The sequence below is a fragment of the Macaca fascicularis genome, chromosome 17, assembly GCF_037993035.2.
Source record: "Macaca fascicularis isolate 582-1 chromosome 17, T2T-MFA8v1.1".
Taxonomy (NCBI): Eukaryota; Metazoa; Chordata; class Mammalia; order Primates; family Cercopithecidae; genus Macaca; species Macaca fascicularis.
In genome coordinates this window covers 12,168,881-12,195,449 of record NC_088391.1, presented here as the reverse complement: position 1 = coordinate 12,195,449, position 26,569 = coordinate 12,168,881, and the positions used below count along the sequence as shown (strand labels likewise).

Sequence of the window (26,569 nt, the reverse complement as noted above, 5' to 3'; positions counted from 1 at the left end):
TTTTTTTTTTTTTTTTTGAGATGGAGTGTCAGTCTGTCACCAGGCTGGAGTGATCTTGGCTCACTGCAACCTCCGCCTGCCAGGTTTGAGAGATTGTCTTGCCTCAGCCTCCCAAGTAGCTAGGACTACAGGCACGTGCCACCACACCCAGCTACATTTTTGTATTTTTAGTAGAGATGGGGTTTCACCATGTTGGCCAGGATGGTCTGGATCTCTTGACCTCAGGTGATCCGCCCACCTCGGCCTCCCACAGTGCTGGGATTACAGGCGTGAGCCACCATGCCTGGCCAAGTCTTGTACTTCTTTTATTAAATTTGTTCCTAAGAATTTTATTCTTTTTGATGATATTGTAAGTAGAATGTTCTTAATTTTTAGACTGTTAATTGCTAATGTATAGCAATACAATTGATTTTTATATGTTGATCTCATATCTTGAGATTTACTAGATTTTTTTATTTATTTACTTATTTTATTTATGTATTTTTTTGAGATGGAATCTTGCTCTGTCGCCCAGGCTGGAGTGCAGTGGCACAATCTCAGCTCACTGCAACCTCTGTCTTCCGAGTTCAAACAATTCTCCTGCCTCAGCCTCCTAAGCCTCTGGAATTACAGGTGCAAGCTACCACGCCCAGCTAATTTTTGTATTTTTAGTAGAGATGGGATTTCACCATATTGGCCAGGCTGGTCTCAAACTCCTGACCTCAGGTGACCCACCTGCCTCGGCCTCCCAAAGTGCTGGGATTACAGGCGTGAGCCACCACACCTGGCCCAGTTTATTATTTTTAATAGTTTTTAATTACATTCCTATGAATTTTCTATGTATTAAGATCCTGTTATCTGCAAATAGGCATGTTTTACTTCTTTCTTTCCAATTTGTATTTTAGAATTTTTTTTCTTGCCTAATCGCCCCTGGTGTAATGTTGAATAGAAATGGTGGAGTGTATATTCTTGTCTTTTTTCTGATCTTCAGGGTGAAATATTTAGCCTTTCACCGTTAAGTATGATGAATGTGGGGTTTCTGTACATGTTTTATATCAGATTGAGGAGGTTTGTTTCTGTTCCTAGTTTATTTTAGTTTTGGGTTTTTTTTTTTTTTTTTTTTGAGATGACATCTCTGTTACCCAGGCTGGAGTGCAGTGGCATAATCTCGGTTTACCGCAACCTCTGCCTCCCAGGCTCAAGCAACACTTCCACTTTAGCCTCCTGAGTGGCTCGGAGTACAGGCCCACACCACCATACTCAGCTAACTTTTTAATATTTTTGTAGAGGCAAGGTCTCACTATATTGCCCTGACTGGTCTTGAACTCTTAGGCTCGATGGATCCTCCTACCTTGGCCTCCCAAAGTGCTGGGATTACAGGTGTGAGCCACCACGCCCAGCTCTTAGTTTTCTTCCTGTTTCTAGTTTGCTAAGGGTTTCTGTCATGACAGAATGTTAGATTTTGCCCATGTTTTTTCCTGCATCTTTTGAGATGATGATTGATGATGTGGTTTTTATCCTTTGTTCTACATATATGGTTTATTACATTAATTGAATTTTGGATGTTAAACTAACCTTGCTTTCCCGAGATAACATAACATTTGGTCATGGAGTGTAATCATTTTTTTATGTAGCTAGATTTAGTCTGCTATTTTTTGAGGTTTTTGCATTCATATTCATAGGAAATATTGGTTTGTATTTTTCTGTTTTTGTGTGATGTTTTTGGTTTTGATATCAAAGTGATACTGGCCTCAGGTTAAATTGGGAAGTAATCCTTCCTCTTCTATTTTTAGAAGAGTTTCTTAAGAATTCATATTCTTCTTTAAATGTTTGATAGCATTCACCAACGAAGCCATCTGGGCCTGGGCTTTTTTGTGTGTGTGAAGTTCTGAATATCTTTTAAAATATAGTTTACCTTCTTTTCCAGCTGTTCTTCATTTACTTCAGGAACTCTTCTGATTTTGTGTGGGTAAAAATAAATGACTTTAATCTTATTTGACAAGAATAATAATCATGTTATACCATTTTCAATAACAAAGTAACAAGGAAGGTAAGAATAAAGGAAGGAAAGAAAACAACATATTTCTAGTGAAATTTTTTGAGGTTAGCCTGTGACTATAATAAAATTATTTTGTAGCAGCATACCAATATGTCAGTTTGCACAACTCTGTAGAAAACAACTATTTTGTAAGCTGAAAATTTTCTGCTTTCTAAGTATTCTTTATAAATGTCGTGTTCTTATGCTTTTAATTTTATGGCTAAAGGCTATTCATATTGTGGCAATAATTTAGTTATGAGGTTATCTAAGTAGAAATAATTCAACATATTCTAACAGTATTTCATATACTTAAGATGAAGGCAAAATTGTATCTTCTAGCTGTTTTTTAAAAAGAATTACAGCCGGGCATGGTGGCTCACGCCTGTTTTCCCAGCACTTTGGGAGGCTGAGGCTGGTGGATCACTTGAGGTCAGGAGTTTGAGAACAGCCTGGCCAACATGGTGAAACCCCATCTCTACCAAAAATACAAAAATTAGCTGAGCATGGTGGCGCTGTTCCAGTAATCCCAGCTACTCAGGAAGCTGAGGCAGGAGGATCCTTTGAACCCCGGAGGTGGAGGTTGCAGTGGGCCGAGATCGCATCATTGCACTCCGGTCTGGGCAACAAGAGTGGAACTCTGCCTCAAAAAAAACAAAAACAAAAACAACAACAACAACAAAAAACTACCCTAGATCCATTTTTAAGAAGAAAATGACTTTATTAAAGATGAAAAACCTTTAGCTATGTTTTTTCAAGTTATATGTTTGCAGTTAAATGCAACTTATAGCACGTCAGACTGTTTTTTCTTATTCTTTTTAATTTATTTTTTATGTATTTATTTTTTGAGACAGAGTCTTGCTCTGTGGCCCAGCCTGCAGTGCAGTGGCACGATCTCAGCTCACTGCAGCCTTGACCTCCTAGGCTCAAGCAATCCTCCCATCTCAGTTCACCCCTCAGGAACTAGGACTACAGACGTGTGCCACCACACCTAGCTAATACTTGTATTTTTTGGAGAGCTGAGGTTTTGCCATAATGCCCAGTCTGGTCTCAAACTCTTGGACTCAAGTGCTCCTTCTGCCTTGGCCTCCCAAAGTGCTGGAATTACGTAAGTTGTGAACCACTGGGCCTGGCCCCGACTGGTTTTTCTTTTCTTTTCTTTTCTTTTTTTTTCTTTTTGAGACAGAGTTTCACTCTTGTTGCCCAGGCTGGAGTGCAATGGCGTGATCTCGGCTCACTGCAACCTCCGCCTCCCAGATTCAAGCGATTCTCCTGCCTTAGCCTCCCCAGTAGCTGGAATTACAGGTGCGCCCCACCACACCTGGCTAATTTTGTATTGGTTTTCTTAGACTAAGACATACACAACTCCTGAAAGAGCCTGGTAGTATCATTCCCAGCTTGTAAATGTATTCCGTAATGGTGAGGGGTGTTAGCAAAAAAAACAAAACAAAACAAAACAAAAAACTGTAGCATAAAATTACTAAATGGTTATTATTTTAGAAATTAATTTTTTAAAAGTAATCATGCAGTGCTGTTATCCATTCCTGCTCTACCCGCATACAGTAAGTATAAATAAAGATCATCTGCCATGTTCCTATCTTTCACTGTGTGCTAGTCTGGAGGCCAAGATGTACTGAAATGTAGTGATGTACAACCTACAAAAATTAATTGTATTTTTATATACTAACTTAGTCTTACTAAGTAGTTATAGCAGGAAATACTCTGAAGCTTACCTTAATAGCTTTAATGAGGAAATTTTAAATAAGAATATAGAGGTTAAAATAGGTTGAAGAAAAATATTTTGTTCATCAAAGGCCACCTGCATTTTTTTTTCTTTTTTGAAAATGAGATGACACTTCTCTGCCCTTATCTGTAGCATATGAACTTGACTTAGTTTTCCAGTTGCCCTGATAGATTTGCTTTGCCCATCTACATTTTCCCACAGTACTTGTCTTCAGTTGAACCCATTTGTGAAAATACTAGTGGTGAATTATAGCCTCTGGCTAAGTGTGAGAATAGGGTTTCCCAAGTTAAGATTTCATTTGACTAATAAACATTAGTGCTGGGCTGTAAGTAAACTAATGGACCAAATATAATGGCTACTGCTTCAGATATCAATGTTTAAGTTTACCACATAGTGAAATAATTGGATGAAAATTCATAGACATTGAAAAGTAATTGAATTTAGAGCACACTAGAGTTTAAAAAGTCTGAATAAGTATGTCTTAGTTTGAAATACAAACAAACTAGTAGTAGATGGAACCAAATACCAACCCAAAAGGTAATATTGTCATATGAAATTAGCGTAAGAGAAATTTAAATTTTGTAGCCAAAATAAAATATCTAAACGTTCTTAACAGATGAAATAACATGAAAACCTTTACAAAATGATGTCTTAGTTTTATAATCTTTCCTTTTATTCTCTGGGATTCAGAGTAGAAGCAGTCTTTTTCTCTTTCACCTACTGATGGGAAAACCGTATGAAATATGACTGTAAAGAGTCTAAGGCCAGGCACAGTGACTCACGCCTGTAATCCCAGCACTTGGGAGGCTGAGGTAGGAGGATCACTTGAGGTTAGGAGTTTGAAACCAGCCTGGCCAACATGGTGAAACTCTATCTGTACCAAAAATACACACACACACACACACACACACACACACACAAAATTAGCTGGGCGTGTAGTCCCAGCTCCTTAGGAGGCTGAAGTAGGAGGATCACTGACTAGAACCCAGGAGGCAAAGATTGCAGTGAGCCAATATGGCACTACTGCACTCCAGCCTGGGTGACAAAGTGAGACTCTGTCTTAAACAAACAAGTCTAATTACAAGTAATCAATTTAATTATAATCACACTAGGTATGTAAACCCCACTATAACAACTCATTGTATATAGTCAGCTAAAATAAATATATTGTGTCATCTTAAGTATAATGATAACCTGATAAAACAACTAAACCTAGTATGAATAAAAATTTATTTAACAGATAACTATTGATCACCCATTATGAATCAGGCATTGGCTAGGATCCTGAAGGGTATTGCTTAAGTTTTGTATGTCTTTTATTGACATTTTACATGCAACATTTAAGACATACAAAAAAGATAAGCATAAGCCAATGGTGTTCATTTATTCGTAGGCCAGCTACAAATATAGTTGAAAGCCCCCATGTACCATATACCCTGGAAGATACAGGCAACAGAGCTCTGAAGGTTTAAAGTATAGGTTTAAATTAAAGGTTGAAATTATTTACAAGAGTATATACTTAAATTTTGAACTGTAGAATACTGTAAAATTCATTACACAAAACAAAGACAGTATAGGCAATATTTGCGTCTAGTTCCCAAGGCTAGAATATGACAGGGTCGCCATCTGCATTCAGATATAAAGTTCCAGAAACTGGACTAGACTGAGTCAAGTATTTACAGAATAAGAGTTTGAATAACAGTCAAGAAGCAAAGCTAAACAAAAACCAGGAAAACTGGCCCTGAATGTAAAATTTGAGGTGTGAATTAAAGCCATGATCTTATAAGCCACAACCAGAGGCTTACCCCTTTTTTGGATCATGGACTACTTTCAGAACCCAGTGAAACAGTTCCTCTGCCTATAAACAGTCCTTGTAATAGTCCCTCTTCCATTAAAATTACATACATGTACGTACATATACTATTCAATTTGGGGGAGTTCAAAGATCCTCTGAAGTCTTGAATATCTGTAAGTGAATACTGGTAGTCAGCTTGGGGTGGAGAGAAAGTGATTTGAGTTAGGAGACTAAGTAATGTGAATGAGTCTGAGACTATAAGGTGAAAGTAGGATGATAATGTCAATCAGTGAACTTCAAACTAGTCCACAGAAGAGTTCAGGCAGATAGTGGGAGGCTGTATAAGTGGAGCTTTGAGCATGCTGTGTCTTCAACCAGAACACTTCCCTTCACTTTCACTTGTTTGTATGTGTGGCTTTCATTTAAAATTTTGATTAATAGATGTATTTTAATCCTAAAGATATTTAGGGGACTTTTTTTTTTTTTTTTTTTTTTTTTTTTTTTTGAGACGGAGTCTCGCTCTGTCACCCAGGCTGGAGTGCAGTGGCTGGATCTCAGCTCACTGCGAGCTCCGCCTCCCGGGTTCACGCCATTCTCCTGCCTCAGCCTCCCGAGTAGCTGGGACTACAGGCGCCTGCCACCTCGCCCGGCTAAGTTTTTGTATTTTTAGTAGAGATGGGGTTTCACTGTGTTAGCCAGGATGGTCTCGATCTCCTGACCTCGTGATCCGCCCGTCTCGGCCTCCCAAAGTGCTGGGATTACAGGCTTGAGCCACCGCGCCCGGCCTATTTAGGGGACTTTTAAAGGCAGAACACAATCTAAAAAGTGCAATCTTTTTTTTTTTTTTTTTTTTTGAGATAGAGTCTTACTCTGTTGCTGAGGCTGGAGTGCAGTGATCTCAGCTCACTGCAACCTTTGCCTCCTGGGTTCAAGCGATTCTCCTGCCTTAGCCTCCCGAGTAGCTGGGGTTAAAGGTGTGCACCACCATTCCTGGCTAATGTTTGTATTTTTAGTAGAGAAGGAGTTTCACCATATTGGCCAGGCTGGTCTTGAACTCCTGACCTTAAGTGATCTGCCCTCCTCGGCCTCCCAAAGTGCTGGGATTACAGGCGTGAGTCACTGTGCCCGACCTAAAAAGTCCAATCTTTAGGTACAAAAAACCTTTTTGAGTTATATTAACTATACAATCTTGGAGAAATCATACTCTATGAGTTCTTCAGTCTATAAAATGAAAATAATAGTACCACAGTTGTGAATTTGAACAAGATGATGTTTATGAAAGCACCTTAAAAGTTGTGAAGCACCATCTAAATGTTATTTCCATTTTCAGGTGTGACTGAAGAAATATCAAATGTTTCCTAGTAAGACAGCAACTCAGGTGAGATGGAAACTCTAAGTAATGATATAATGGATCTAGCGTCTGACTTTCAAAGATTAAAACTATGTCTAAAAAAGTCTCTTTATTGTTGAAGAGACGTTAAATATGATGCCATCCAACTAACTAGTAAGTGATTGAATTCTCACTAAAATTCCCTGTCAAGTGGACTTTTAATCTGGACTCTATCTGATACTACTTTCCTTCTGCCTGAATTTCACTCTTTACAATTGCTTTAAATAAGGTTCTCCAGGTCAAATCTCTGTTTTTGTTTCTTTGAAAATATATTTATTTTGCTCCCCTCCATGAACAATATTGTCAATAGATATAGAATAGTAGGTTGACAGTTCTTTTCTCTCATGACACTGAAATTATCATTTCACTGTCTTCTTCCTCAGTTGTTACTGATAAGAAGTCAGCTAGAAGTCTAATCGTTGTTCCTGTGAAGATAGCCTGTCATTTTCGGGCTGATTTTAAGGCCTTCCCTTTGACTTTAAATGTTTTGAAGCTTCATTATAATGTGTTTAAGTGAGGATTTTTTGTGTCTTTATCTTATTTCGGATTTGCTACTTTTTTTTTTAAAATCTGGGATGGTGTATTTCATCAGTTTTGGAAACTTACCAGTGATAAATCTCTTGAAACATTCACTCTGTCTTATTTTCTTCTCTCTCTCTGTCTCAGTCTGAGTCTCTGTCTCTCTCCGTGTCTCCCTGCACTCCCCTTTTCCTGAGACTCCAATTGTATGTTGATCTTCTCATTCTCCCTTCTGTCTCTTAATCTTCATATTTTTTATCATTTTATTTCTTATTGCTGCTTTCTGGATATTTTCTGCAGATGTCTTTTTCCATTTACTAATTCTTCCATTAGCTGTCCTTAACTCATGACCTTGTTTGTTGACAAGGTTTTTTTCAGTAATTAATATTTTTTCATATTTATACATTTTGGGGATACTTTTACTTTTTCTTTTTTTTTTTTTTTTACTTCTGAAGAAAAAACAAAATTTCATTGTTTTAATAATTACTGGCGGGGCGTGGTGGCTCACGCCTATAATCCTTAGCACTTTGGGAGGTCAAGGTGGGCGGATCATGAGGTCAGGAGATCGAGACCATCCTGGCTAACACAATGAAACCCCATCTCTACTAAAAATACAAAAAAAACCCAAAAAACAAAATTAGCCAGGTGTGGTGGCAGGTGCCTGTAGTCCCAGCTACTTGGGAGGCTGAGGTGGGAAAACGGCATGGACCTGGGAGGTGGAGCTTGCAGTGAGCCCAGATCATGCCACTGCACTCCAGCCTGGGCAACAGAGTCAGATTCCGTCTCAAAAAATAAATAAAAAATAAAAATTACTTCAAGATATGAAAACACTGATAACTAGATTTCCTTTACATATTTATCTTGGCATGTAGAGTAAATATGGCCTATGTTACGTTTTCAATAATATAATGTTTTTTGTTTTTTGAGATAAAGTTTTGCTCTTGTTGCCCAGGCTGAAGTGCAGTGGCATGATCTTGGCTCACTGAAACCTCTGCCTCCTGAGTTTAAGTGATTCTGCTGCCTCAGCCTCCCGAGTAGCTGAGATTATAGGCACCCGCCACCACACCCAACTAATTTCTCTTTTGTATTTTTAGTAGAAGTGGTGTTTCACCATGTTGGCCAGGCTGGTCTCAAACTCCTGACCTCAGGTGATCCACCCACCTCAGCCTCCCAAAGTGCTGAGATTACAGGTGTGAACCACTGTGCCTGGCCAATAATATCGTAACACTTTTCCTACTCTTTGAATTCTGTCTTGTACATTTGTACTTGCTTTTTTGTACTTCCGAAATCACCAATTATATTCTTTCTCAGTTAAATCTCTATACACAACAGACAGAATTCTCAGACCTTCTATGGCAAAATATTCCAGATGGGTTAATGTTTCCTGAACAAATAGAGAATCTTCTGAAAGTCTCTCATAAATCACTGTATCAGCCCCTTTGCAGTAGAGCCAGACCAGAGCCATCCCATAGGGGTCCAGACAATTATAGACATCCTTTTTCTATTACTAGAAAACTCCAGGACATTAAGAATTTCAAAAGTATTTTTCTCCCGTAGCTTCTATGGTGACAGTATGGTGTTCTTATACAAAGAACAAGCCATGTTCTTTTGCTCCTTTCACTAAAGCTGCTTTGGCTGGGGAGGAAGCCTGGTAGATTATATTATTTCCATCTGTCTTTGGAATAACAGTGTGGTACACAGATACAGTCTTTTGTGGGATGACCATTCTCAAAGTTCTCCAATAATTTGGAGTCATAAAATTCACAGGACTCTGGGATGGAAGATGTCTGACCATAAATTGCACCTGCAATGGTACACTTCTTAAATGTCCTAATATTCCTGTTTTATTAGGAAATGGATGTTTTACCTGCCCAAGTTCTTCATTGAGATTGAATGTTCTGGCCATGGTGTAGACATTATTTACTTTATAATGCGTATCTTCATCCCAGTGTATAAACTGGGCCTGAATATATTTCACAATTTTCCCACAGCGACCAGCAGACTAATGGGGATGAGGTTCTGGTACAAGATGATGAACACCAGTATGTCAAACAATGACTTGGGAGCTGGAATCAAGGACATGACCAAGAGCAGCAGGGCAAAAGGGAGACTGGCACATTGGTCACTTTCTCAACCTTTGATCTCTTAAGAGGTGATTTGACAGAATTCTGCATGAATTTTGTCTCAAATCCAGCATAAACAACTATGCCAATAATCCACTGAGTATTTCTCAGCTGTGTACCTCTTAACAAGACCTGGTCAGGCCCAATTGGAACAGAGCTTTTATCACTTAGGCTCAAGGTTCCAGCAAAGCTATTGAAATGACGATTAGGTCTATTTTTCCAGATAGGCTGAACAATCGGTTTTCCGATTGCATTCAGCCTGTTTCTGGCAAAGCCTGCTCTAGCTTGAGATCTGTCTCTCCATCCAGATTAGGTGTTGCTATATAACAGTCGGCTGAGGTTCACTGGAAGACATCAGCACTATGTCCGTAGGAAGGAACTCCCAGTTCTTTGTAATAACTGTTTTGTGTGCCGTATGTCATTTACAGTCTTCTGTAACCTCTTTGATCCCTGAAATCAGAGGCAAGAGAGTTGTATATTTTCCTGTTGGAGACACATCTGGAATTTGCTGCAATACATTAATGAACAAGAAAGCATTGGCAGCTTTGGTAAATTGCAGATACAAAAACTCAGGGAGAAATGACCACATGCTGTACTTGGCTGTGCTGATGTAGTTTTTGCAGAAAATAGTTCTTAAGGGGGTCATTGATGTAAATGGTGCAGTCTTTTTTTTGGCCCTTCTAAGCCTTGCATAGTTCATAGCCAGGGCATCCTCTCCTCCACTTTCTGACTGCCCAAGGAGAAATAAGTAGATCTCAGACTGCTCAGCTGGTGTATGATAGTGGCAAGAGTACTATTGGTTACACATTTAAGTTCACTGGTAATCCCCTAAGGCAGAGCTCCCTAGCACAAGTGCTGGGGCTCAGTGTTCCTCTTCACTAAAGGCATGGCTCACAATCATATAATCGTTGACTGCGGGTTGCAGAAATTTCCCTCAAGTAGCATCACTACTTTGGCTCAGTTATCAGTAGTGGTAACAGCAATCAAAACTAAAATGGTCTGTGTTCCCGCTGGGGCTGCACTCGAGCTGCATGGTCCTGCCGCACCCACCTTGCACCACATTGCCGGGGGTACTTTTTCAACTTTATTTAGTTATTATTTAGAGTTTCTTATTCCCTACAGTCAGTTTAGATGTATCTTTATAAATAGTGAATGTAGTTATTGTACATGCTGTATATCCACAGTACCTCAGGTCTGTTTTTGCTGTTCCTTGTTCATGGTTATATGTTTCTAATGTATTCAGTTATTTTTTGCTTTGAGCTACTCATTTTTCTTGGAAGTTTATTTGTATCAGTATTTTTGAGCCCTTGGATAAAAATAGATTTCTCCAGCAAGGATTATGTTTACTTCTCCCAGGTGCCGGGCAGCAGTACCAGCTGAGATCGTTCTAAATTACTGGTCTGCAGTTTTCTAGACTATACAGAGAGCAGCTTGTGAGGGATGGGTTGTGGTTCCAGATCCTTAGATGTGATGTTCCCTACCCTAATCCACTCAGCATCAGAATTCCACATAATTTATTTTTCCTTGCAGTTTTGTTTGGAGGCTAGAGATAAGTTTCTGTTCACTTTTAGACAAAAGCAAAGAAGCCCTTTGAGGTCTCAGCTTTATTAGAGAGGGAATTGTTACTGGCCTGCTCCCTTACCCTGTTACTTGTGCCCACAAAAAGCCCTAAGTCTGCAAAAACCCTGAAGATCCAGTTCATCTGGTTTATCAAATGTTTTCAAAGGCAGCTGAGGTCAGCTGACCCTTCTGGTTTCCTGCCTTCAGGAATCCTGGGAATTCTGTAATTTTTCAGAAGCTCATCAGTGCATTTAGAAAAGATTTTGAAAAAATGCTTAATCCAGGATTTAGTTGTTTGATCCTGTTACCTACTTACTATATTCCTGGAATTCTCCTCAATACAATTTTAATGTATCCAGATAGACAGAATTGAACGAAATATTTCACCTCTAACAAGATATATCACGCCTTTTGTGTGAGAGATTCTTGTTCTATCTTTCCTGCCCTTCTCCCTTTGCCGTATTTTTCTTATCTGTCTTCAACTTATTTTCGTTGTAGTATATGTGACTTCATAATGATATAGGAGTTAAGAAATTACTTAGGCAGATAGTAGGGGTATGGGAGCCCTCAGTAAGGCTTTTCTTTTTAATGAAAAGCAGCCCCTAATTATTTTCCTTTCTAAGGAAGAGCTGCAGACATAGACACTGGCAGTTGTGCCAATCATGTTCAAGATGGAGGCTCCATCTTCCCTTCTCTTTGTCAGCCAGGTGTACAGAAAGAAGCAGACAAGGTGGCACCGATCAGCTGGAATGTCCATTTGCACAATAAGATAGTGTGGGGTAACCAGCCTTCCCTGGGCACTATGTGGATGTCATACCTGATTAAACCAATCTATGAGCCCTATGTGAATCATACACCACCTCCTCAAACTGGACTATAAAGCTTGGAATATATGTGCTAGCCAATCCTTTTTCTGTTTGGAGACCCTCTCTTGGATGACCTGCTTTCTCATTATGAGGAAGCTTTTTCTCTCTCTTCTTTTTTTTTTTTTTTTTTTTTTGAGACGGAGTCTCGCTATGTCGCCCAGGCTGGAGTGCAGTGGCGCGATCTCGGCTCACTGCAAGCTCCACCTCCCGGGTTCACGCTGTTCTCCTGCCTCAGCCTCCCGAGTAGCTGGGACTACAGGTGCCCACCACCACGTCCGGCTAATTTTTTGTATTTTTAGTACAGACAGGGTTTCACTGTGTTAGCCAGGATGGTCTGAATCTCCTGACCTCATGATCCAACCGCCTCGGCCTCCCAAAGTGCTGGGATTATAGGCGTGAGCCACCGCGCCGGGCCTCTCTCGCTTTTCTTTTTCTGTTTAACTTTGTGCTCCTAAATCCGTTCCTCGTGTGTGCCCATGTCCTGAATTCTTTCTTGACCTTGACCAAAAATCAGGGTATATACCCCAGACAACGGAGCTGTTTCAGTAAGCCACTATAAATCATTTCTTGATTGAGTGTGCAGATAAATAATTTCTTTTTAATCTACATTTGCTCTGACCTGGGCAAGAACAGACTGAGGGAATTTATCTGTAGTGCTGATTCTCGGCACTTTTGAATATGAGAATGCTTTGTAATGACAAATTTTAACAGTTTCTGCATGATGACAGTATAATTTTAGTGTCCAGTGATGAAAAATACATAACAGAATGCTAAGTGACACTTTTTAATTAATCATAACCTCATCTATATAGTTATGTATAATATTAACACAGGTATATGTGACAGGTATTAGACATTTTTGATGCACATATGGATGCATAGATAACGTACAGTACTCCATTGTCAGGGGCTCACGGGAAGAAGATACTCTTTCCCATAATCCTTTAAATGCTACTTAAGATTGTATTAACTTTTTGTTAGCCATGTGACTTTTTAAAGTCAAAGTAAATGTAACACCCCTAGCTCTTTTATTACATGGTCTATGGCTAAATCACATTTTTATTTTAGTGTGGGGGCTGGGTGGAGTCTCACTGTATCCCCCAGGCTGGAATGCAGTGGCATGATCTCAGTTCACTGCAACCTCTGCCCTCCCAGACTCAAGCAATTCTCCTGCCTCAGCCTCCCGAGTACCTGAGATTACAAGCACATGCCACCATGCCCAGCTAATTTTTTTGAGTTTTTTTTTGGTTTGTTTTTTCAGTAGAGATGGGGTTTCACCATGTCAGCCAGATTGATCTCAAACTCCTGACCTCAGGTGATCCACCCACCTCGGCCTCCCAAAGTGCTGGGATTACAGGCGTGAGCCACTGTGATAGGCTGCTAAGTACATTTCTATCATATATATTTGTATAATTGACCGTGATATTTTGTGGATTTGTTTGAATTTTTCCAACTTTTTATTAAGGAAAATTTGATATGTAAGGAAAAGTTAATATATATAATATAATAGTAATAAACTGTATATACCTTCTATCCACATTCAAAATCATTAATATTTTGCCATTTTTGCTTTATAGATATATGTATATATGAATATGTATGTAAGTTTACACATTTATTTACTTGCAGAACTATTTGAAAATAAGTTGCAGATTTGACCTTTCACTCCTAAGTGAAGGCATTCCTAAGAATAAAGGCATTTTCTTTCATAACCATGATACCCTTATTATACACAAGTAAATTAACAAAAATTCTATAATAATTCAAATTTCTGCCATTGTCACAAAACTATTTGTAGTAAGCAGAAAAATGCTTCCCCTGTACCCAAAGGTATCCATGTCCTAATCCTCTGAACCTCTGACTATGTTACCTTACATGGCAACTGGGGAATTAAGGTTGCTCATCAATTGAACTTAAAATAGTGAGATTATACTGGATTATTTGGTGGGCCCTTAATCCACTTTTAAGAGTCCTTAAAAGTGGATGATAGAGGCAGAAAAACAGAGTCAGAGGGAAATGTGACTATGGGAGAAAGGCACAGAGAGACAGTGTTGCTGGATTTGAAAATGGAAGAATACAAGCCAAGGAATGTCAGTGGCCTCTGGAAAAGAGACTGGAAAGGACAAGGAAACGGACTCTCCCATATACCTTTCAGAAAGCAAACCCATCCCTGCTGAAACCCCGATTTTAATCCAGTAAACCTGTTTTGGACTTCTGACCTATAGAATTATAAGATAATAAGCTCGTATGATTTTAAGCCACCAGATTTGTGGTGACTTGTTACGGCAGCAATAGAAAATGAATACACTGTTTTTTGTAGCTTTATTTTTTTTCTCCCCAAACTAGGATCCCGTCAATGTTCACACCTTGTGTTTAGTTGCTCCTTATCTTTGGTTGTTTCTAAAAATAAATTTGATAATATATTTGATTTAACCTATCAAAATATTATTTCAACATATAATAAATAATTTTTTTTTTTTTTTTTTTTGAGATAGAGTCTCCTTCCATTGCCCAGGCTGGAGTGCAGTGGCGCAATCTTGGCTCACTGCAAGCTCCGCCCTCTGGGTTCAAGCGATTCTCCTGCCTCAGCCTTCTGAGTAGCTGGGATTACAGGTGCCCACTACCTTGCCCAGCTAATTTTTTGTATTTTTAGTAGAGATGGGGTTTCACCATGTTGTCCAGGCTGGTCTCGAACTCCTGACCTCAGGTGATCTGCCCACCTTGACCTCCAAAAGTGCTGGGATTACAGGCGTGAGCCACCACGCCTGACCAGTCTTTTAAAAATTGTTAATAAGTTGTTTTACTTTTTAAAAATCATACTCTTTGAAATCCAGTTTAGACTTACAACACATCCCAATTCAGACTAGCCACATTTCAAGTGCTTAGTAGCTACATATTAATTAATGACTATTGTATTTGTCGTGCTCTACATATTTGGAAATTGCTTTACTCTCTAAAAGGCAGTTCTAGCAGAGAGGGATGTCTTCCAGGCTATTTTCACTTTCACTGAAAGTGCTGGGTAACAGTGGCAGACCAGGAGTCAGGAGATGGATTCCTCGCCTAAGCTCAGCTAGCTTCATCTAACAGGTGTGACCTTTCTGGACCTTGATTTCTTCATCTTCAGAGTAAAAAACTTTGGAATAGGCCATATTTGAGGCAGAGCTCTAGGCCAGGTGGCATATCTGTTACTCTAGGGAGGAGCTTTTCAGGTGTTGTGGGTACCTTTGCTTTGATCAGTGCCAGCAGGTGATGAACGTGCCTTCATTGGTCAGCTCTTTAGACTTCCCTTGAGTGTGAGGGGAAAAAGAAGAAACTGTTCTTCGTCCTTACCAGTGGCATTATATATGAAGAAAAATCACCAGCACAGCAAAAAGGAAGTGTTGCACTTTCAGCCACTGATTCTGCAGCACCAAATGAGTAAGAACCAGAAAGTGGAATCTTCTTAGTATTGACGTTTCTTTCTCTGAGTGACTGACTCAGCATTTCTCTGTATTTTTTTAGATTATATTTTTAGGACAGTTTCAGGTTTATAAAAAACTTGAGCAGAGTACAGAGAGTTCCCATATGACCTCCTCTTGGTCACTTGTGATGTGAACAGTCCTCCACCTTTTCTTATTAATCCACTCATTACGATGTTGTCTTTAAGAGTTAAGGCCAGTTGTCTTATAGACCATCCTATTTTCTGGATTTATCTGATTGTTTTCCCTACGGTGTCATTTAACATCTTCTGGCCTTTGCATTTCTTGTAAAGTGGAAGTTAGGCCTAGAGAGAGGCTTCATTAAATTCAGGTTAAATATTTTGGGCAAGAATTATTCATAGGTGATGTATTTTTATTCTTCTTAGATATCCTTTTGCGAGGGTGTGCTGTCACACCCAGTGTCAGGTTCCGGCCCATGCCGAGGTCCCAAGGGAGTGGGTGGATGGGCAACAAATAGCTGAAAGAACACTCAAGGGGCTGTAGGCAGGTGAATATGGTTTTATTCAGCACCTCTTTCATCAGCAGCTCACTTGCACTAGCTCCCTCATCAGCAACTCTCCTGCAGCAGCTGTCTGACACTGCTTTTATCTTGGCTGTCGGCTCCAGCTCTGCCTCTCCTGCCGCTCCCACACACAGCTGCATTCCCTGGCCTACAAGGCAGGCTCTCCCTTACAGGGTTAGCAGCTTAACTCTTTCTCTGGGTACAAGACGAGCTGGGCCCTGGCTCCCCCTTGTCTGCCTACAAGACGGACAACTCTGGCTCGCTCTCTCTCTTTCTCTGGGTGCGCCTGCACAAGCCCTGTGCACGGCGTCAGCAGGGCAGTTATACCTTTCTCAAACAATAGTGGCTCTGAGCCCAGTATGAGCTTACACAAACAGGTTATATAACAAGTGGAGTATGAGCCTGCGCCCTTAAAATCACTGAGTCATTCTGGCCCAGATGTCCATCTTGGCCTATTCGTTGACCAAAGCACATCCATATACCTTAAATTTCACCCTCTAGGCCAAGAGAGATAGGTTTTGGGCACAGAGGCCCAATAAACACACATAGGCTTCATACATAAGCCTGACACATAAGCTTTGGGCATGCAGGCCTGATATACACTTTTGGTACATAGGCCCCGACACAGGTCCAACACATACATAAGTTTCTGGACACACAGGCCCTTACATACATAAGCTTTGATAAACTGCCTAGCTATTAGTGCATTTACCATAGGTGTCACCTCCTTGGTCATCATCGTTCACATTGCTCTGAGTTCAGCCCATTGGCTACTTTGCCTGCACCTGTTTTCAAACCATATGGTGTCAGTACGAGGCCAGACTGTGAGAGCAATCCAGGCAGCAGTAGCACCCAAGCTAGACCTATCTGTGTACCCTGCCCTATTAAGAATGGGGGGATGTTCTTCCTAACGGTGAAGGCTCAGGGTCTAGGGGTGCTTCGGGCCCCATGGCTTTATCTTGCATTAGGACGCCAGGTCCCAAGACCTCTTGTAACACTGAGGCTAAGGGACTTGTACCCAGCATACTCCGCTGTTCTAAATAGGTGCTGCACTTTGCTAAAGTGGATATCTGCGCCATTCCAGTCTGGGGGCTTGTTACCTATGAATGCACCCATCCTGCTATTGGGAAAGTTGTCTGTCCTGCCACACTCTCGTTAGCCTGAAGGGAAGCCTATATAGCTGCTAACTGCTTCCCTATCAATGAGTATCGGAGCTCAGCTCCCTTCCATCGTTGGGACTAAAAGACTCCTGTCGCTCCCAAGTGCCTCATGCATTGCTGTAGGCCCTAGCCAAAACTATCTGTGGTCACATCCACATCCAGCTTAAATGAGCACCCCTGGTCAACTTCCCATAGGGCTTGTGTCTACTGAATAGCCTGCTTGGCTATTGGAAAAGGCTGCCTCAGTTTCATTATCCCAATCCCAGGCAAAAAGGGCATTGCCACTTTTAAACGTGTAAAAGAATCAGAGGTTAGCATAACATCATTAATAAGACTGTAACACCACTGCACACTGTGAAAGTCCATTGTCGCCCTGCCGTGAAGACACACTGTTCCTGGCTGTCTGAAAAAGAAGTCCCAGTTTCATTGTCAAGTGGTCCATCAAGTCTGTGACAGACAGCACAGCTGCCAAGCTGTGCAAAACATCCACCCCCAGAATGCATTCAGGCATGGGAGAGACATACACAATGCATAAGCGGAGAGCCAGGCAGCTGATGCCAAGGTGCAAAGATACAGGTCTCACTTTCACTGACTGGCTTTCATAGCCATTAATTGATGTAGCCCTACCCAGAAACTTATCTGTGTTCAGGGACCAGGGGATTGCCAAGTCCACATGTGACTCTGGTGGTCCAGTGTCCCTCCAAGCCAGGCATCTCAGCCAGTTCCCTCATCAAACAGAAAAGGCTTTATACTTCCACCTGACCGCAGCAGGTACTCGCCGAACTGGAACACTTAGGCAGGACCGGGCTGCACAGTAACGTCCTTCTCCCAAATGACTTGTACCAACTCTGTACATGACTTCCATCGTCTGACAGTCTCTGGCATTTCTCTGGACCAGCCTCAGTTCACACGTTAAAGAAGCCAGCCTCTCCATCTTGGAGGCAGAGCAGGAAATGTGTCAGCTCCTTCATCCGAGACAGAACCTTCAGGCAGGGCGGGGATCCCCCAGACGCTGCCGATGTTACTTGCATAACTCCCACAACTCAGTGGGGGTGGGGGTCCCTAGGCCCACCTTTGGGATGCAACAGCTGCTTATGCTGTATTTTCTGGTGGACCACTGGGTGAGCCTGCAACCGAGGTTCTTCCCCCTGCACTGCATCCCACAGGGACTGGGTATGCACGTTCCGCAGCACAGTCATAAACATCCATCTGACTCTGCTGACAAAGTCATGTACCTTCTCGGTGCTGTGCACTACCAGATGCTTCGGTGCCATCTCCACAATGGGTGTGTTGGCAGGTGCCTGTCGTCCCAGCTACTCGGGAGGCCGAGGCAGGAGAATGACATAAACCTGGGAGGCAGAGCTGACAGTGAGCCGAGATCATGCCACTGCACTCCAGCCTGGGCGACAGAGCAAAGACTCCATCTCAAAAGAAAAAAAAAAAAATCAATTCAGCCAGTCTGTATCTTTTAAGTGGAAACTTTAATCCATTTACATTTGAGGTCATTATTGATATGTAAGGACTTATTCCTGTCATTTTGTTAGTTGTTTTCTGGTTGCTTTGTATATGCTTTGTTCTTTTGTTTCTCTTTTATTGTTTATATTTATGGTTTGGTGGTTTTCAATAGTAGTAACATTTGAATCCCTTCTCTTTTTCATTTTTGTGTTTGCTCTACCAGTGAGTTTTATACTTTCATGTGTTTTCATGATGGTAGATAATGTCCTTTCACTTCCATGTATAGGACTTATTTTAATGTTTCTTGTAGGGCCAGTCTAGTGGTGATAAATTGCTTCAGTTTTTGCTTTTCTGAGAAAGACTTTATTTATCCTTAATTTTTGAAGGATAACTTTGCTGGGTATAGTATTCTTGGTTGATAATTTTGTTTTTCTTTCAGCACTTTGAGTATATCATCCATTTTCTCCTGACCTGTAAGGTTTCTGCTGATAAATCCACTGTTAGTCTGATAGGAGTTCCCTTATATGTGACTAGATGCTTTCTTCTTGTCATTTTCAGAATTCTCTGACTTTTGACAGTTTGCCTATAGTATGCCATGGAGAGCTTTTTGAGTTACATCTATTTGGGTTTCCCTGAGCTTCCTATATCTAGATGTCTAATCTCTTGCTAGACTTGAGAAATTTTCAGGTACTATTTCATTAAGTATGTTTTCTGTTCCTTTACTCTTCTCTTTACCTTCTAGAACTCTCCAAATTTGTGTATTTAGTAATATCATGATGTCCCGTATGCCAAGTAGGTTTCATTCATTCTTTTTATGCATGTATTTATGTATTTATGTATTTATTTATTTAGTTGTTGGTTTGATTTGTTGTTGTTGCTGTTGTTTCTGAGATGGAATCTCGCTCTGTTCCCCAGGCTGGAGTGCAGTGGCATGATCTCAGCTCACTGCAACCTCCACCTCCCAGGCTCAAGCAATTCCCGTGCCTCAGCCTCCCAAGTAGCTGGGACTACAGGCACAAGCCACCATGCTGGGCTAAGTTTTTGTATTTTTAGTAGAGATATGATTTCACCATGCTTTGGCCAGGCTGGTCTTGAACTCCTGAGCTCAAGTGATCTGCTCACCTTAGCCTCCCAAGGTGCTGGGATTGTGGGCATGAGCCCTCACACTCAGCCTATATATTTATTTTTTTATCTTTGTCTGACTGGGTTATTTAAAAAGACTTGTCTTTAAGTTCTGAGATTCTTTCTTCTGATAGCTCTAGTTTATTGTGGAAGTTCTCAAATGAATTTTTTGTTTCAGTCATTGAATTCTTCAGTTCCAGGATTTTTGTTTGGTTCTTTTTTATGATATCTATCTCTGGTGAATTTCTCATTCATATCTTGAATTGTGTTTCTGATTTCTTTGTATTATTTATCTATATTCTCTTGTATCTCACTGAGCTACTTTGATTATTATTATTTTGAGTTCTTTTTCTGGAATTCCATAAAATTATTTTCCACTGGAATCTATTGCTGAAGAATTATTATGTTCCTTTCGAGTTGTCATATTTCCTTGTGTTTTCATGTTTATTTTTTCCTTATGTTGATATCTGCATATCTGGTATAACAGTCACATCCAACTTTTTTTGGATAGGCTTTTATAGGGGAAGACTTCTTCCTAAGGATGTATCTATGGTGTTGGTTGGGTAGGACACTTTAGCTGTCATTCTGGGTGCATGGAGTCATGCAGTTTCCATATGATTTCTTCAACTGTAAACAGCATCTGTGGTGTTTGTGGTTTTCTCAGTGGCTTAGGCTGAGTTTGTTAGTGGAAATTGTGATGAGGTTTACTGTGGAAGGGGTTGCCAGTCCTCAGTCCTCAAGCTCAACTGGTGGCACTGGCAGGTTGAGTATGCCTTTCCTTGGGCCTCTGGGTGGCACAGATGAGCACCAGTGTTAGTGGGTCCCAATATGCTGATTCTTCAGCCTCTAGGCACTTGCTCAGGTACCAGGAGTAGCAGCAGTGAACCAGGTAGGGGGGTAGGTTCTCGGTCTCCTGGGCAGTGTGCTTGTTTGGGTGATGGCAGTTATGGTGATGGGACCACCATCAGGCTCTGAAGTAGCATATGTTTGTGTTAGCATTGGCTGTGACAAGCTGGGTGGGCCAGTCCCCAGATGTCCAGATGGCACATTTGAGTGGATGCTGCCTGTGCTGGTAGTGGCAGACAGGGTAAGCCTGTCCTCGGGTTCTGAAGAGGAGTGCAGAGATCCCACCAGTGGTGGATAGGGTGGGGCATTCCTCAGGCTTCAGGGTAGTGGGCTTGGGCACTGAGTGGGAGGCAGTGTTAGGCTGAGCAGGCCTGTCTTCAGTAGTTTCAGTAGTATGCTGAGGCACCACCTGTAGTGGGCAGGGCAGAGTGAGCCCCAGGCCCGGGTGGAGTGCTTAGGTGGTTGCAAAAGTGTTGAGAGTGCAGGGGTTTGGGACAGCTGAGGGACCTGTCCTCAAGGCATGTGCAAGTGTGCTTTGACCTTGCTGCTGAAGAGGGTGTGGTTACTGCCTGAAGTGCGTGCTTCAGCCCCTGCAGCAGCAGTGGCAGCTGCAATGGGCAGCGGCAGAGTCTGTTCTCAGGGATTGTGCACATCAGCCCTGCTGCTGGGAGAATGGGGTCACTGTCTGTGGTGGCTGCCCCAGGTAGGCAGTCTCAGGTTCTAGAAAGCACACAGTTTAGTTCCCTTTGTCCTGGGGGCAGCCTCCCCAGTGTGGTACACTGCACATTCCCCAAGGTGCAGCACACTGTATGTGCTAGAGTGCTGAGTTCCCTCCCCTGGGTTTAACCAGCATTGTACTGCTACAGCCCTCTGGATGGATGTGGGAGGATATCTCTAGTGATGTGAGCAGCATGCAGTCTGGCATGGACTAGGCTCTCAAAATAGTGCCGTGCTGCTGCTGCTTAGGAGTTGTAGGGCAGTGGGACCTGGTGTGAGCTTCCTTTCTGGAGCGATGCTATCATGTCATCTCCGGGCAGCTCCCTCCAGTAGTCTCAGGGCTTACAAGGGTCAAGGGGTTTTCTCCTGGCCCAGGTTACAAGAGTCTGTGGTCATTGACCTTTTCTCTGTACTGGGAAGCTTCTCTGGGCTCCCAGCTGATCCCAACTAAGCTGGTAGCCTTGCCTTCTGATCCCTCTGTGTCTTAGGTGTATTCCACTGTTCTCTCTTAAATGCTCTATTCAGAGTATGATTATCTACTTGTTATTTTGAGTCTTCTTTATGGAGGAGGTGAGTGCTGGATGCCTCTAGCCAGCTGTCTCGAAGCCCCTCCTTCTAACTTCCATCTATTTATTGATATTAATTATTTGGTGAGTCATTGTTCTTATTTGTTTTTAGTTCTTTATCCATTGTTTCTTTTAGCATATTTAAAATAGTTAACATAAAGTCTTTGCCTGATAAGTCCAATGTCTAGGCTTTGTCAATGATTGTTCCTATTAATTTCTTTTTTTCCTGTGTATAGGCCACAGTTACTTCTTTGTATATCTCATAGGTTTTGTGAAAATTAGACATTTTAAATAATATAATGTGGGAAATCTGTAATCATATTTCACCCCTCCTGAAGGTTTGTTTCTGCTCCTTGTTGTAACTGTTGTTTTGTGACTTTTCTGTACTAATTTTGTAAAATCTATATTCTACTGAAGTCTTTGTTCCATTAGTTTAGTAGTCAGCTAGTGATTCAACATATGTTTCCTTAAACATCTGGAACAACAACATCATCATCATCAACAAAAATATTCCATCTTTGTGTATGTGTTGGGACACCTTCTACACTAAGGCTGTTTATAATTCTGCCCTTGTCTTTTCCTGCTTGTATAGAATCTGGGTGTCAGCCAGAAGCGACAGTTTTTTAGGTCTTTTCTGAGCATACAGCCTGACTTGGGTAAGTGCATGGCCTTCTAGATTCCCAGGAATATGTGGGAGCTTTTCAAAGCCCTTATTCCCTAAAATGCTTCACTTCTCATCTTTTCTTCTCAAGCTTTTTGGATTATCTGTTGTTTACCCCGAGTGGCAGTTATGCCTTACCCCAACTGACAGTGGCTAATTCATTTGCCTTTAAATGTATTCAATAAATGCCCCCTACACTGGGTGGTTGTGTTTGTCCTAGGAAAGTTTTGAGTTAGTTAAAATAGGCGCAAGCACTTTGAGCTTGGAGTCACCAGCAAGGTCAAAACAACAACAATTCTCTGAGAAGAAGGTCCTTTCTGCCACCCTTGGTAATAAACACCGGTGCTGGGAAAGTAGGTTGTTGTCTTCAGAGCCAGTATTAATCTGCAGAGCAGTAGATGGGGCCAGAGTAAGTTAAAACCACTAGAAAGAGCTGGGCACAGTGGCGTATGCCTATAGTCCCAGCCGCTTCGGAGGCTGAGGCGGGAGGATAACTTGAGGCCAGGAGTTTGAGACCGTAGTGTGCTGTGCTCAGTTCTGTGAATAGCCACTGCACTCCAGCCTAGGAAACAGCCATACCCTGCTTCATAAAAACTTTAAAAACTAACAAATATTTCCTACTGAGACTCAGCTTTCTTTTTTTTTCTCTTTATTAAACATTTTGCCCAGTTGCTGTAAACCCTTGATCTGTTTTCACAGTTCTGATAAAGTTGATTCTGACAGTTCTTTCCTGTTTAGTCACTTCCGTTGTGAAGGGATGAGCTTTTGGAGTTTGTTACTCCACCATTTTTGCTGACATCACTCATTAGTTGACTTTGTTTTTTTTAAGACAGAGTCTCCCTCTGTCACCCAGGCTGGAGTGCAGTGGCCAGATCTGGGCTTACTGCAACCTCTGCCTCCTCAGCTTAAGCAATTCTGCCTCAGCCTCCCAAGTAGCTGGGACTACAGGCGCCCGCCACCATGCTCGGCTAATTTTTTGTATTTTAGTAGCAGGGTTTCTCCATGTTGGTCAGGCTGGTCTCGAACTCCCAACCTCAGGTGATCCACCTGCCTTGGCTTCCCAAAGTGCTGGGATTACAGATGTGAGCCATCGTGCCCTGCCAAGAATAATAATTTTTTTCTTCCTTTACAGTCCTTGTATCTCTTCGTTATTTTCCTTTTCTATTTTGTCTGATATATCTTTCATGAATACAGAGGGCCTATACAATGTTGAATGGAACTGGTGATAATAGGCTTTCTTGTCTTGTTTCTGATTTAAAGAAATGTTTTTAATATTTCTCATATTAGAAATTGTTTGTGATAGGATCATAGTACTCACTGTTAATTAAGGAAGTTCTCATCTATTCCTGGTTTACTAAGAGTTATGTGTGTTATTTTTAAATAGTAATGGATTTTGAGTGTTTTAAGTACACAGATAGAAAATAAATAAAACAATTTCTACCACTATTAAAAAGCTTTTAGATGTGTTTTCTCCTTTAACCTGCTGATGTGGTTAATTATATTAATGGATAGTCTAGTATAAATGAGTCTTGCAATCTTGAGATAAACCAGTTAAATCATAATGTATTATCTGTTTTACACATTACTGGAGGTAGTTTGGTGATATTTTATTTAGGGTTTTTGTATTTAACTGAGACTAGTCTGAAAGTTCTCATTTTTGTGTAACTTCCTGGCTCTATCAATCTATGTTAGCATTTTGAAAAAAAAGCTGGAGGTATTCTTTCTTTTTCTTTTCTCTGGAAAATTGTGCATCTAATTGCAATGAACAATTCCTTGAATATTTGGTAGAACTTTTCTGAAAAGTCACCTGAACTTGGAATTCCCTTGCTGGGGGGAAAAACTTAACCTTTATTGTTTTACCATTCTAGGACTACCCAGGCTTTCTGTTTCTTTTTAGTCAATTTTAATAACTTGTGTTTTTGGCTGTGTGTGCTGGGCCTGTAATCCCAGCACTTTGGGAGGCCAAGGCAAGAGGATTGCTTGAGCCTAGGAGTTCAGGACCAGCCTGGGGAACATAGTGAGACCCTGTCTCTTAAAAAAAAAAAATAGCTGGGCATCTGGGCATGGTGGCACATACCTGTGGTCCCAGCTACATGGGAAGCTGAGGTGAGGGGGATTGCTTGAGCTTGGGAGCTCAAGGTTGCAGTGAGCCATGATCACACCACTGCACTCCAGCCTGGGCAACAGAGTGAGACCCTGTCTCAAAAATAAATTAATTAAATAACTTGTATTTTCTAGCTAAATATATAAATAAATGCATAAATTACATTTCACTTAAATTTTCAAATTTGTTGTTATAAAGTTATTCATATAATTCATCTTTTATCTTTTAAAATTTCTCTGGATCTGTAATTGTGCCTTCTTTTCTATTTCTAATGCTCATTTCCTTTTTTTCTTCCTTAATCTCACCAGGAGGTTGTGTTTTTTATTATTCCCTTTCTTCTACTTCAAAGAATATGTGTGTGTAGATATATTGTTTTCTTTTTTTAAAATATGGACAGAATCTTGCTATGTTGCCCAGGCTGGTCTTAAAACTCCTGACCTCAAGCAATCCTCCCACCTCAGGTTTCCAAATTGCTAGGATTACAGGCGTGCACCACCATGGTTAGCCTCTTCTACTTTTTTGAAGTTTATTTTGCTCTTCTTTTCTGTAACTTCTTCAGTTGTGTGGTTGACTCATTAATTTTGTGTCTTTCCTTTTTAATGTGAATGTTCATGCACATACCCCTTTAAGTATCACTTTTTAGGCCAGGTGCAGTGGCTCACACCTGTATTCCCAGCACTTTGGGAGGCTGAGGCAGGCAGATCGTTTGAGTCCAGGAGTTTGAGACCAGCCTAGACAACATGGAGAACACGTCAGAAAGAAAGAGAGAGCAAGAGAGAGAGAAGCAGGGTTGGGTGGGAGGGAGGGAAGGAAGGAAAAGAAGGGAAAAAAGGGAAGGAAAGGAAGGAAAGAAAAAGAGCCAGGCATGGTGGCGCTCCTGTAGTCCCAGCTACTCTGGAGTCTGAGACAGGAGAATCACTTGAACCCTGGAGGTAGAGGCTACAGTGAGCTGTGATCATATCACTACACTCCAGCCTGGGTAACAGAGCAAGATTCTGTCTTAAAAAACAAACAAACAAAAATCACTTTTTATATATATATTTTTTACTGTTATTCAGTTCTAAGTATTTCCATTATAATTTTTCTACCTATAAATTTTTCCATGTTTATAATTTTTTCCAAAAAAATTACTGTTACTAATTTCAAGGTTAACTATATTATGGTCCATACATTAGTAATTCTTTGAAATCTGTGGGGGTCTAGCTTTATGGCCTAGTTAATTTCTATAGATATTATATGTGAGCGTGAAAAGAATGTGTTTTCACCAATTGTTGGATGTGGTGTTCCATGTTAGTGTGCTCAATCATTATTATGCTAGTTAAACTTCTGTGTCTTTCTTTTGTCTCATTGTTCTATCAATTACTGAGAAAGGTGTTTTAATCTCTGAGAAAGATGGTGGATTTATCAGTTTGTCTATATATGCCACTTAGTTTAAAAAAGTTTTTTCCACTTCCAATCATTTGCAATTACATTAAGTAAATTACATTTTTGGAGAATTTTCCAGTTCTCCTAACTCAACTGTTTGTTTTAAGTAAAGCATAAGTATCACATTGCCACATTCTGCTCTTGAATTGCACCATACGAGTCTCAGTGAAATTTATAAGATTGCTTTTGTTGTTGTTAATACATAATAAAAATAAGAGCTGCCATTTATGAAGTACCCACTATGTGTCAAGCATTGTAATAGGTGCTTTATTTATAATTAAAGCCCTCTTCTCTCACATGATTGGGACAGATAGCTGGTTAGTTCATTGAAAAAATTGTTTAAAGAATTATTATGAAATGATACATGCTTTAAACATTTTATTTGAACTTAAAATAAATGTTTTAAGTGTATTTATTCAGCAATTTTTATGTATAATTTTGTTCAGTGCAGTTTAACTTTTTTCATGCATAAACCACATCTGTAGTGTGTAGTCAGGAATTTCTAGTTTCTGTTGATATAA

General features: G+C 40.7%; 1 protein-coding gene across 18 annotated transcripts in view; it reads left to right on the top strand.

Annotated features, from left to right (window-relative positions):
• N4BP2L2 (NEDD4 binding protein 2 like 2) overlaps positions 1-26,569 on the top strand; it is a 95,947-nt gene that overhangs the window by 53,652 nt on the left and 15,726 nt on the right. For 6 of the 18 annotated variants that reach the window (XR_012426442.1, XR_012426439.1, XR_012426443.1 and 3 more), the window contains one exon: positions 6,884-6,931. The gene's annotated coding sequence lies outside the window, so the exon portion shown is untranslated. 18 annotated transcript variants of the gene reach the window in all.